The 9,868-nt window shown below is 37.9% G+C and overlaps 1 pseudogene across 1 annotated transcript; it reads left to right on the plus strand.

Annotated features, from left to right (window-relative positions):
* Window positions 1-7,908: 7,908 nt before the first annotated feature.
* Window positions 7,909-8,586, plus strand: LOC126945342 (peroxiredoxin-like 2C; annotated as a pseudogene). Its single transcript, XR_007722422.1, has one exon. The product of XR_007722422.1 is annotated as a peroxiredoxin-like 2C (transcript).
* The last annotated feature ends 1,282 nt before the right edge of the window (window positions 8,587-9,868 follow it).

The raw sequence follows: 9,868 nt of genomic DNA on the forward strand, positions 1-9,868 counted from the left end.
AATAAATACATTATTACAAAGATTCTTAGATTTTTGTCCTTTATATGTAGTTATGTATATATGTGTGTAAGTCTCTTTTACATTTTGTAAGTTAATTCTAAAAATCAAAGTCAAATGCATCTATGTTATGGTTAGATTTATGGATCTATAAACACTTGATAGGTTAGAACTCCGAGGAAGAAAATACAATTTCGATAGTTACACAATTGAGAAAAATTGTGTCCTTAACAGATGTGGGCAGTCAACTTTTAGACTTGTGTCTTTAGTTTGACCTGTCCTTCAGTTCAGTGACTGTATATAAAATTCTAAGCTAAAACATATATTCTGAAATTGTGAAGGTATTGCATGTCTATCGTCTTGCCTACTCTAAATATATCAATCGTTTTCTTGGGAAGTTACTCTTTGTTTCACACTTGTCTGTAGATCTTTACATGTTCTTTCAGTTTTGGAAGTCCTCTGCATAATTAATATTTGTTAGTATTTGTAAAGGTTTTCTCCCTGTCTACCTCCTTCTTGTTCTCTTTCTCTCTCTCGCTTGCTCGCTCTCTCTCTCCACCCATTTATCTCTCTCCTCTCTCTAAAAATTCAACCTAAAATTTTCAATATTTCTTTAGGAAATAGAAAGTTTTTTTTCTTTTCTTTTCTTTTCTTTTTTTTTTTTGAGACAGGATCTCACTCTTAACCAGGCTGGAGTACAACCTCCATCTCCTGGGCTTAAGCAATCCTCCCACCTCAGCCTCCTGAGTAGCTGGGATTATAGGTGAGTGCCACCATGCCTGGCTAGTTTTTTGGTATTTTTGGTAGAGATGGGGTCTCCCCATGTTGCCCAGGCTGGTCTCTAACTCCCGAGCTCAAGCAATCTGTCCACCTCAGCTTCCCAAAATGCCGGGATTACAGGCAGGAGCCACCATGCCTGGCCAGAAAGCTTGTTTTGCTGCGGATGCTGCTGCTGCTGTTGTTTTGTTTTGCTTTGTTTTCCTAATTTCCATTATTATTTCTACTTTTTTTCTGGTAAGATGGTTATTTAACTTCCTAGACCTACTTTCCTTTTCTTTTTTAATCATTTTCCTCACATTTTCTATAACTTATCTATTTTTGATTAATATATTGCTAAATGTCCTTTATATTATATTTAAAGAAGTACAACTTGTCCTATTTCTTACTTTCTCTATATTTAAAAAAGAAATAGTCTTATTTCAGATTTCTACAATGATTGCTAGTTTTTTTGTTGCTGTGATTTCTAGAAATTTGTCCTTAGCTAACAATTTCTTAATTGCTTGAAATTGCTTAAGAACACACAAAAATAAATTTTTTATTTAATATTTTTTGTTAACTAAGAATTTGTTATTTTAAAATTTTTTTAAACTTTAGTCGTCATCTTTTTTTTTCTTTTCTTTTCTTTTTTGAGACAGAGTCTTGGTGTGTTGCCCAGGCTGGAGGGCAGTGATGCAATCTTCATCGTAGGCCAGAATTCCTGGGCCGGAGCGATCCTCCCACTTCAGCCTCCCGAGTAACTGGGACTACAGGTGCATTCCATCATGTCTGGCTCATTGTTAAATATTTTTTTGTAGAGTAGGGTCTTCCTCTGTTACCCAAGCTGGTCTCAAATTCCTTGGCTCAAGCAATCTTCTTGCCTCTACTTCCCAACGTGTTGAGACTACAGACATGGGCCATGGCACCCAACTACTTTTGTACTCTTGAGGTTCCTCTTTCCAGTTTTGTTTTCCCTGCCTGATGGGGTCCTATCCATCTTCGAATTCTCAACTCAGACTTCACTGTTTGGTGACTTTGCTTGCATATGTTTCTACCTCCTTTCTGTTCTACCCCATAGTATCTTACATATAATATCTATCCATAGTATCCCACACATGCCCATTAAACAAATGGCAACATTACATTAAGGGTGCTGTTACATAATATTTTTCCCCCAACTACACTGAGTGCCTTGATGTAACACGTCTAATTTTATCTTTAGAGGTTAGTAAACTACCTTGAGTACAACCGTTTTGCTATAAATGCTCTCCCATGCCGTTGAATCCCATGGTCTGCCATATTTAAATGATTATGTTTTCTAAGCAGGTTCATATTCATTTTATTGTATCCATGACTCTCACAAGACCATTTGCTTATTCATTTGTATTTCTCACAGAAAGAATAAAATAGTAACCTGTAACCAGAACATTATTTTACTGACTGCAAGGAGAATTACTTCTGCTGATTCCTGATGCTATATTTATATGTACATCTCTGAATATGAGCATATATATTTTTATACATGTATATTTGCTCATTGCATGTGCTTGGTAAATAGCTCATATCATAAATTCATTGATACAGAATGCATGCTTACCAATTAACAGGTTTTTAAGCATTTTTACTCCTTTTTTTCCAAACCTCATCAGCTTCTTAACTGGAAATCTTCCTGGACACTTCCTAACTTTTCACAAGGCTGTAGATTTCAAGTGAATTCACAGGTGAAGCTTGGTGATGTTCATTATGAATAGCAATCACCAAATTCATGCAGGATATGGACTTGCTTACTGCCAACTGCCTTCCAGAAATGCTTCCTGTCTTGATTAAAGCAAGACTCTCATATTCTTTTTCTAGCTTTCAGATCCTTTCTCCCCTTTTCTAATTCTCTTCTGTCTGTCTTCGTGTGTGTGTGTGTGCGCGCGCGCGCACACATGCAATCACTGAGTTTACTGAAATCAAAACTTACACTACCAGTCACATATGTAGTAATAGCAGTTTTTAGCAATATGGGTAATTATGGTCATCCTTTAATATATTGTGTGACAGAAGCAGATCATATTCTATTTCTCTCACTTTTTAAACATTCCTTGGTCAAGCACATATCTTTCACGGAAAGATACTCATAATGGAAAGGAAAAAAAGAATCCTTCTCCAAAACCAGCTCCATCCTTGACTGGTCTCTTCTGTCTGAGGGTCAGCAACTGATGAATAAAAAAGTTACTCATTTCTATAGCTGCGTATCAGTGTTTTTAAAAGTTGAATGTATTTTTATGTGTACTGACTTTACTATATAAAATTCCTGAAGTAATTATTTTAGGACAGTTAAGAAGGCAGACTATCACAGGTATCAATGTTTTATAAAATTTTAAGGCAAATATGTCACAGTGACAACCCATGTTTATATCTTTTGCAATTTTAGAGTCCCAAAGAAACATGAACAATAGATAATGCATAACACAGAACCTAACTATCCGTTTCTTTACTACGGTCAACTATTTAGAATGCCATGCTTTATTCAAGTCTTCTCTTATAAATACATCATGTAACTTCATTTATTATTTCACTGTCAAAAATATTCTTATTAATAGAGAAGCCAAAATCTGATTTTGACATTCTCGAGATAGAATTTTTTTTAAAATTTTACTAATTTTTAAAACAATAAAACAGTATACATCAAAGCCATAATACCCAACTTAGCTCCTTAAAATAAGTAGGTAACAGATGAAAAATTATTCGCTTCACATTACTTGAATGCATTCTTTGTTTTTATATATTTATTTTTTCTTCAGAAATACTATTTTAAAATGTATTTATTTTAATCCATGCCCATTTCCCCATAAGAAACTGTGTTTCAATATGCAATGAATGTTTACTGGAAAAGCCACTCAGATAAAAGAAATACAATGGTAAAGTTAGTAGGATCTCACAAATGACTCCTTCCAAAGATTAGTGACAGGAGAGTCAATTGGTTAATTCAATTTAGATCACATGTAAACCCTAGGGACTGGATGTCTAGTTCTCAGTAATTAATAGAACCCAACTTTATCTGGTGAAGTAAGCTGCATAAGCAGGATTATTTATTGATTATATAGAATAAAGACAAAGGTAAGCAGCACGAAGACAGAATCATTACGAACCCTTCATTAAACTCTTAGTGCATAACTAAAAGCAGGTTATTTGATAATTACCTTTTTATAAACTATATTGGCCTTTGAGATTTGGCTAGAGGTACACACTAAATTTGCACAGGTTCTGCATACTTGGAATTACTGTAAATATGTAATAATATTTTAAAATGTAATTTTAAATATTTTGATATTTAATTTATATTTTAATCATATTTTAACTTTAAATGTAGTTAATAAATATTACATCACTGCATTGAAATAATACTCCTATATGTAAAATTAGAAAATATCCTTTCTCCATCATTTTGGATCAAAGACATGAGGTGAGAAATATCATAATAAATATCCATGAAATAAATAAGTTCACTTCAAGAGTTTATAGGTTATTACCAGACAGATACTGGTGCCACTATTTGCTAAATCTGTGTGAACCTCAGCAAGTTAAGCACATTGGGCTTCAGAATAGTCTTTCATAAAATTAGAATGATTATCACTACATATGGAGTGAGGTTTTATGATTTAATTTACAGTAAACACTAATGTACAAAGAAAATGCTTTATTAAAATAAAAGGTGTTTATCACAAAATTACATTTAATAATTACGTGCCAAGATTTTGTAAAGTCAATTATGCACACATGCATACAAATACATACATATGTACATATCAGAAGATAGATACATAGATAGGTAATAGATAAATGAAATAGATGATAGACAGACATAGGATAGACAGGTATAGACAGGTAAGTACATGGATAGATGGACTGGTAGATAGATACATGACAGATTGGTGGGTAGATGGATGGATAGATAGGTAGATATATAGATGAATAGATGGATGGATGGATAGATGGATGAATGGATAGATGACAGATGGATGGATAGATGGATAGATGAATCGATGGAGTGATAGACGGGTGAATGGATGGATAGAGAGATAGATGGGTAGATGGATGGATGGATAGATGAGTAGAGGGATGAGTGGATGGGTAGATAGATGGGTAGATGGATGGATGGATGGATGGACAGACAGGTAGATAGATGGATAGATGGTTGAATGGATGGATGGATGGATAAATAGATATATAGATCAATGGATGGATGGATGGATAAATAGATATATAGATCAATGGATGGATGGATGGAATAACGGATAGCTAGATGAATAAGTGGATAGATGGATAAATGGATGAATGGATAGACAGATAAATGGATGGTTGAGTAAATGGATTGATAGATGGATAGACTGATGGATGGATCAATGGATAGATAGATGAGTGGATGGATGGATAGATAATGGATGGCTGGATGAATAGATCGATCGATAGATGTATGAATAGATGGATGGATAGATATATTGGGTAGATGGTTGAATGGATGGATGGATGGATCAATGGGTGGATGGCTGAATAAATGGACAGATGAATGGATGGATGGATGGATAGACGGACAGACAGATGGATAGATACACACATACTAACATACATATATACATACGTGCATACACAGGTAAAGATAGATAGAGATGGGTAGACTTCGTTTTGGTTCAGTGTGCTCTGTTCAATAAATGTTTATCAATATTCAGTTATTAAAGAGAACACTCTGTAAGTTAATGTTTCTTCTTCCAGATTATCATTTTTATATACTTTGTCAAAATATTGATGGAAGCATCATGTTTTTTCCACAATTAAACTCTGGCCTTGCAGAACTGTGCTGTCTTGTATTCTGGGTATTTCAGTCTTAGAGAGGAAATTTCCAAATGCCACTTCATTTGACGTAAGGGAAAATAAATACATTTTTAAAATCAAGTGTCAGGAAGAAGGAGGAAGGCAGAGAGAGAGAAGGAGTTAAAAAGGCATCTGGGTGATGTGTTTTCGGGGTATTCTGACCTGATTTATAATTGTAAACTGAGAAACCTTTCAGCCATTCTGCTCAGAGGATTCTAAGTAAATTGCAAGGCTATGTGATTGTATCGGATTCTGGCTCCCCTCACTCAATTATTTTCAGAGTCCACTGCATTACGTAGTTTATTTGAAGAACTATCAGTTTGGTAACTGGGAGACACACATATTTAATGATATGCTTTTATTCTCTCAGTTTTAAAGGGACACATATTAGGACATTGTTCTTTGTGTATCATGGGGTGACTTGGGGGCATGTCATCCTCAAAGACATTTTAATTTTGAAAAACACGTTTATCTTGAAAACATGCCCTCTACTCCTTTGCTTTATTTTTCTCCTTGGCACTTAAATCTGCACTATATATTATATATTTTATTTATTTGAAGTATGGCCATGGCCACCGCAGCAATATAAAGTTGATTGTGGCAGAAATATAGTCTGTTTCTTTTCTATTTCACCATCTCTCAGGATGTTAAATATATGCCTTAGCTTGATTTATTCTGGAAAGTTTAGCCTTCTCTCTAATAACTGCTCAACTTCCATGCTACGTATGTCTCTTTGATAACCTCAAAATAAGGACATTGGTGCAGAGAAACTGCATGTCAGATGTTAGTGGATGGTTTTCTGTGTTTTTTTTTTTCATTATTATTTTTTATTTTTAGGGACAGGTCCTCACTCTATCACTCAGGCTGGACTGCAGTGGTGCAATCACAGCTCATTGCAGCCTTGAAATCCTGGTGTCCAGTGATCCTCTCACCTCAGCGTCCCAAGTAGCTGGGACTACAGGTGCACACCACCAAACCCAGCTAAGTTTTCTATCTCTTTAGAAATTGGGTCTTGCTATGTTGTCCAGGCTAGTCTCAAACCAGCTTCCTGCCTCAGCTTCCCAAAGCACTAGAATTACAGGTGTGAGCCACCATGCCCAGCCCTTAATAGATATTAAGTCACAGTGCTCAGCCTTTAATAGATGCTAATAGAAGAAAAGTTCTCCCAATGATACCTTCCCCTTGAGAGGAAATTTATATTTATTGGTGTTTTGCAAGTTTGCCACCAGTTGTATCTTATTTACAGTTGGCTCGAGATAAGATAAAATATTCATTTGTAGCATCTGGCTATTTTCCATACTCTTATTGCCCTATTTGTTTTCACTATTATTATTTTAGTGTGATAAAATACACATAACATAAAATTTATCATTAGCGGCCTGTAGTACATTCACAATATTGGACAACCATCATCTCCATCGATCTCCAGAATACTTTTATCACCCCAAAAGGAGATCCTGTGCCCAGTAGCAATTATTGTATATTCCATCTATCCCCACACCCCTGGGCAACCACTAATTTTTTTTCTGTTTCTATGGATTTGCCCAGTCTTGACATTTCGTATCAGTGGAATTGTACAATCCTTGTGTGTGTAACTTTTGTGTGTAGCTTCATTCACTGATCATGTTTGTAAGATTCACCTCTGTTATAGTACAGGGGTCCCCAAGCCCCATACCAGTCTGTGGCCTGTTAGGAACCGGGCTGCACAGCAGGAGGTGAGCAATTACATGATGGTGAGTTGTAGAATCATTTCATTCTGCAGTACAATGTAATAATAATAGAAATAAAGTGCACAATCAATGTAATGTGCTTGAATCAACACGCCCCACCCCAACTGCCATCCATGGAAAAATTGTCTTCTACAACACCTGTCACTGGTGCCAAAAAGTTTGGGGACAGTGGATGTTGTATGTGTCAGTGTTCCACTCCTTTCTGTGGCTACCGTGTTGTAGAAAACAATTTGGCGGTTCCTCCAAAACTTAAATATACAATTACTTTAGGACCCAGTAATTCTCCTCTTAGGTATATATTTTAAATAATTGAAAACAAGGCTTCAGGCCCGCACAGTAGCTCATACCTGTCATCTCAGCACTTTGGGAGGTCGAGGTAGTGGACCATTTGAGGCGGGGAGTTTGAGACCAGGCTGGCCTGTGGGCGAAGAGTACCTAGGTGCCGAGGCAAGAGACCGAAGCCACAGACTGTTTCAGCATATTAAAGAAAATAGAATAAGAACAGTCGGTGTGCCCCGCCCTGCCCCGCGCTGGCAGAGCGGACCCAGGCCCTTGGCCGCCCCACGTCATGGCCGCGCCTGCCCGGGTCACACGGCAGGTTAGCGGCGGCGCCGCCGCGGTCCCGGCCCCGAGCGGCCCAAACCGGGGGCAGCCTCTGGCAACCGCCTTGGCCTAGCTGCCGGTGCTGGACGCCCGCAGGCAGCGGGTACCGTTCGGCGCGCTGTTCCGGGAGCGCCGCGCCGTGGTGGTGTTCGTGCGGCATTTCCTGTGTTACATCTGCAAGGAATACGTAGAGGATCTGGCCAAAATCCCCGAGAGTTTCTTACAAGAAGCAAATGTCACCCTTATAGTGATTGGACAGTCATCCTACCATCATATTGAGCCTTTTTGCAAACCGACTGGATATTCTCATGAAATCTATGTCGATCCTGAGAGAGAAATGTATAAAAGATTGGGAATGAAAAGAGGTGAAGAAATTGCCGCCTCACGACAGAGCCCCCACATAAAATCAAATCTGCTCTCAGGAAGCCTTCAGAGCCTGTGGCGGGCAGTGACTGGCCCTCAGTTTGATTTTCAAGGAGACCCAGCTCAGCAAGGTGGAATCCTCATTTGAGGTCCAGTTGACATCCATTTTATACACTGCGATAGGAATAGGTTGGATCACAAACCTATCAACTCTGTTTTACAGCTTGTAGGAGTTCAGCATGTGAACTTTACAAACAGAACTTCAGTTATCCATGTGTGACTTAAAATGCAATCAGTCACTTTTAGCTGGACCTTCTGGAATGTGACCTTCAGTGCCAGGGTGTAATATCCTCGTGCAGTGTCTAACCTGCTGTCCCTTCCCAGCCTTTGAGGAGTTAGGGAAGCATAAAGGGGGCTTGAACCAGTTGAATTGCATGCTGGGAGGCATCAGTTGTCAAAAATGTGATATATTATACTTCCATTTTATAGCTTTTAACATTTTATACAAAATAACAAAAATGAATATACAGAATATACCTTTAAAAGCTATAGAATCATAAATACTATTTAAATTATTTTACATTATGGTATATTCAGTCAATGAAAGATTTTTTTGGCAATATAAATTCTGATGAAGAATATATAAAGGGACAGGAGAGCAACAGAAGACCATTGTATTCAGTCAGAAAGGCTAAATATCAAATTCTGTCAACAATGTAACTCCACTTTTACATGTGTATATTTGTATTTTTGTATGCTTAGGAAAAAGACAATAAACACCAAAATGTTGCCAGTTAAAAAAAAAAAAAGAAAAAAAGAAAAGAATAAGAATAGTCATCATACAAATTATAGAGATGATCATGGACATTATCAATCACTAGTATAAACGTTACTAATCATTAGCTTTTAATATTACTCTTTGTTGCATTACTCATATAACCAAGGAATAACCGGCGGGTTTAGGGTCAGGTGCTGAAGGGACATTGTGAGAAGTGACCTAGAAGGCAAGAGGTGAGCCTTCTGTCATGCTCACAGGCCGCTTGAGGGCTCCTTGGTCAAGCAGTAACGCCAGTGTCTGGGAAGGTACCTGTTACTTAGCAGACTATGAAAGGGAGTCGTCTGCTTTCCTTGGAGGAGTCAGGGAACACTCTGCTCCACCAGCTTCTTGTGCAAGGCTGGATATGATCCAGGCCTGCCCGCAGTCATCCGGAGGCCTAGACCCCTCCTGTGGCGCTCTGCTTCAACGGTCACGCTCCTTGTCCCCTTTCATGTTCCTCCCGTACTCCTGGTTCCTCTTTGAAGTTCTTAGAAGATAGCAGTAGAAAAAATAGTGAAAGTCTTAAAGTCTTTAATCTTTCTTGTAAGTGCAGAGAAGAAAACGCTGACACATGCTGTCTTCTCTCTCTCTGCTTCAGCTAACTAAAAGGGAAGGACCCCCTTCCTGTGATCACGTGACTTGCTTCACCTTGTCAATCACTTAGAAGATTCACCCTCCTTACCCTGCCCCCTTATCTTGTATGCAGTAAGTATCAGCATGCCCAGCCCAGCCGTTCGGGGCCACT

Source organism: Macaca thibetana, chromosome X (genome assembly GCF_024542745.1).
Source record: "Macaca thibetana thibetana isolate TM-01 chromosome X, ASM2454274v1, whole genome shotgun sequence".
NCBI lineage: Eukaryota > Metazoa > Chordata > Mammalia > Primates > Cercopithecidae > Macaca > Macaca thibetana.